General features: G+C 42.2%; 1 long non-coding RNA gene across 1 annotated transcript; it reads left to right on the top strand.

The window, feature by feature from the left end:
* The first annotated feature begins 2,885 nt into the window (after positions 1-2,885).
* On the top strand, positions 2,886-3,854 carry LOC122760914. Its single transcript, XR_006358500.1, has 3 exons — positions 2,886-3,232; positions 3,605-3,692; positions 3,793-3,854. It is a non-coding gene; the product is annotated as an uncharacterized LOC122760914 (long non-coding RNA).
* The last annotated feature ends 64 nt before the right edge of the window (positions 3,855-3,918 follow it).

Here is a 3,918-nt window from a genome sequence, read left to right as displayed (position 1 = left end):
TCACCATGACCAACACAAATATCGCACATGCACGAAATTCGGTACACATGTGTAGTGGGTCAGGATGAAGAAAAAATTACATTATGACCATGATCCAAACCCAACAGGAAGTCCGCCATCTTGGGTTGATTGGCGATTTTTTGGCGATTTTGGCGAATTCGCAGCAATGGTATTTGAACAAACTCCTCCTAGAGTTTTCGTGCGATCACCTTCAAACTTGGTGAGGTCCCTGTGGACCAGTTGAGGAGCTCACGGTATCAAAAGTTTTTTCAAATGTCGCATGGCGCGCAAGATAGGGGGCGGCAAAGTTCGTGATGATTCTGATGTTTCGCATCAGAAAAACAAAACTCTTATAACTTTGCGATGGAAGGTCCGAGCCGAACCAAACTTGCTACCATTGATGATGGGCCATGGCTGAAGACGTCTATGAAAAAACGGTGAAGTTTGAAAACAGCGCCTCCTTGTGGTGAAAGAAAATACACCAAAAAAAAGTTTTTTTACGATTTCGGGAATAACTTTTACACAGATAATCGTACCGCACTCAAAATTGGTGACAACAGTCAAAACACATTGTAGATGATGTGTGATCAATATGACGACGAATCGTTTAACGGTGTTGCCATGGCAACGACGCAAAGTCGGATTTTTGGGACAAAAAATCAAACTGCTACAACTTCGCGAATCCTGGTCCGATCTGAACCAAACTTGCTAGGATTGATGACAGTCCGGCCCTTAAGACGGCTATATGAAAATATTCAATTTCGAAAACAGCGCCCCCTGGTGACAGCAGACAATATGACAGCTTGTATTTCAATTATCTCCTCCTAGAGCTTTTGTGCTATCACCTTCAAACTTGGTGAGATCCATGTGGACGAATTGAGCATCAAAAGTTATCAAAAGCTTTTTAAAATATTGTATGGCGTACGAGATAGGGGGCGCCAAAATTGGAGATAATAATAATTTTTCACAGCAGACAATGAAACTGTTATAACTTTGCGATGGAAGGTCTGATCCCAACCAAACTTGCTATAGTTGATGATGGTTAGTTCCTGAAGACGACTGTGTTGCTGAAACGGTACATTTTCAAAACAGCGCCTCCTGGTGGTGGTAGAAAATTCTAAAAAAAGAAACTGTAACAACTTTGCCAATCCTGGTCCGATCTGAACCAAACTTGCAAGGATTGATGACAGTCCGGCCCTGAACACATCTATATGAAAATATTAATTTTCAAATACACCGCCCCCTGGTGACAGCAGACAGAATTACATTTATAGTTTTTGATGCTGCTCCAACAGGGATTGTTGTATCCACTTGAAACTTAGTATGTGGGACCCCAGACCCTTCCTCAACATGTCTGTAAAAGGTCACCTCCCTACAGGAAGTGGAACGCCCGAAACAGGAAGTTAAGTCTTACATTGTCCGATTGACACGAAACTAGATATGTGAGTTACGGGACCTTCCCTGAACATGTTTCCGGAGACGAACAGGAAGTCGGCCATTTTAAACAGGAAGTGCCCTCTAACTTTGCAGTACATTGTCCGATCTGCACAAAACCTTATATGTGACACCAGGGACCTGTCCTGAGCATGTCTGTAAAAGGTCACCTCCCTACAGGAAGTGGAACGCCCAAAACAGGAAGTAAAGTCTTACATTGTCCGATTGACACAAAACTAGATATGTGAGTTACGGGACCTTCCCTGAACATGTTTCCAGAGACGAACAGGAAGTTGGCCATTTTAAACAGGAAGTGCCCGCTAACTTTGCTGTACGTTGTCCAATTTGCACGAAACCTTATATGTCACACCAGGGACCTGTCCTGAGCATGTCTGCAAAAGATGACCTCCCAACAGGAAGTGGAATGCCCGAAAGAGGAAGTAAACTCTAAGATTGTCCGATCTGCACAAAACTTGATATGTAAGACAAGGGAACTTCCCTGAACACGTTTACGGACGCGCATTTGACCGAACAGGAAGTCGGCCATTTTAAACAGGAAGTGCCCTATAACGTTGCCATACGTTGCCGATCCCCCCGAAATTTGGATCGACATGTGCGGGGACGCCGCTGAAAATAACTAGTACTGAAAATAACTAGTACCGCGCGCGGTGAATGAACGGGTGAGAGCGCGAGGCGCGCGGGGAGCCGTGGCACACGGCGACTCGCGCGGGTCGGCTCGAACATGTCGGCTCGAACACGCGCACATGTCGATCCAAATTTCGGGGGGGATCGGCAACGTATGTCAAAGTTATAGGGCACTTCCTGTTTAAAATGGCCGACTTCCTGTTCGGTCAAATGCGCGTCCATAAACGTGTTCAGGGAAGTTCCCTTGTCTTACATATCAAGTTTTGTGCAGATCGGACAATCTTAGAGTTTACTTCCTGTTTCGGTCATTCCACTTCCTGTTGGGAGGTCATCTTTTGCAGACATGCTCAGGACAGGTCCCTGGTGTGACATATAAGGTTTCGTGCAAATCGGACAACGTACGGCAAAGTTAGAGGGCACTTCCTGTTTAAAATGGCCAACTTCCTGTTCGTCTCTGGAAACATGTTCAGGGAAGGTCCCGTAACTCACATATCTAGTTTTGTGTCAATCGGACAGTGTAAGACTTTACTTCCTGTTTCGGGCGTTCCACTTCCTGTAGGGAGGTGATCTTTTACGGACATGTTGAGGAAGGGTCTGGGGTCCCACATACTAAGTTTCAAGTGGATACAACAATCCACCGAGCCGTTCGAGCCTCGCGCTCTCACCCGTTCATTCACCGCGCGCGGTACTAGTTATTTTTTTAATTTAATTTTTATCTAAAAAAGCTGTACATTTTATTGTTTTGGTGTAAATTTGGCAGCATACAAATGCACAATAAACACAATTACAAACCAACTCTATTAAAAATATCAAATGACTACCCTATATAATGAATACTATACTACTGTGGTGAAGTGCAGTGAATGCACACAAATGGTAACTAAATGTAACATACAGTGCAGTGTCATAATATCCAACAGTTGTTTGGTTTTTAATCATCATGAGAAAATTGTAATCAGAGAACATGTGTTATTAGTGCTGTTAAAACCAATTTGCAGTAATGTGGCATTATTGCGGTACCTTAAATAGCTAATTTATATGTGCGCTATTTGTTAAATAATAACGCCTCATGTTCTTTTTGAATAGGAGAAGTACCTACAATCACCTAAGCAGCTGGTTGACAGATGCCAGGAACCTGACCAACCCAAACACAGTCAGTATTTACACAGCAAGTATGGAGACTGACAAAATAATGAAAATCCTGTATTGTATTTGAAGTATTTTACTTAATATTTGCCTTTTTTATACGTCATATGATGTATTAAAAAGGCAAACATTAAGCAATGTTTTTAAGCAATGAGCAATGTTTTATGACCAGGTCGTACATGTTGAATTATGGGGATTCATATTTTATTGAACACCTGAAGCTAAAGTGAATCCATTTACAATGTAAAATGTTCATCTGTCAATTATCAAAGACAGCTGATAACAACCTTTTGCTTCATGAAATCCCTCTGCTCAGTTTAAAATCAGACTTCTACTTTTCCTGCATTATAGATTTTAATAAATGATTGTTGAATTTCAGGTGATCATTCTAATTGGTAATAAGGCTGATCTGGAGTCTCAGAGAGACGTGACATATGAGGAGGCCAAGCAGTTCGCTGAGGAGAACGGTGAGTGTGTGAGCGGGAAGCTCTTGAAATGTTATGCAGTTAAATTAAAGCAGGTTTTCAGACTGACTGGTTCTGATATTTGCTTTCTGCTGTTGATTAGGTTTGCTGTTTCTAGAGGCCAGCGCTAAGACGTAAGTTCAAACACATACACGCCCTTTGAATCAAATATTTTTTTTGGAAAGTAATGTGAAGCATTTGTGTTGTAGAGTGTTTGTTGACCCAGCTT

This window comes from Solea senegalensis, unplaced genomic scaffold (genome assembly GCF_019176455.1).
Source record: "Solea senegalensis isolate Sse05_10M unplaced genomic scaffold, IFAPA_SoseM_1 scf7180000014173, whole genome shotgun sequence".
NCBI lineage: Eukaryota > Metazoa > Chordata > Actinopteri > Pleuronectiformes > Soleidae > Solea > Solea senegalensis.
This window is presented reverse-complemented; position numbering and strand designations above follow the sequence as displayed.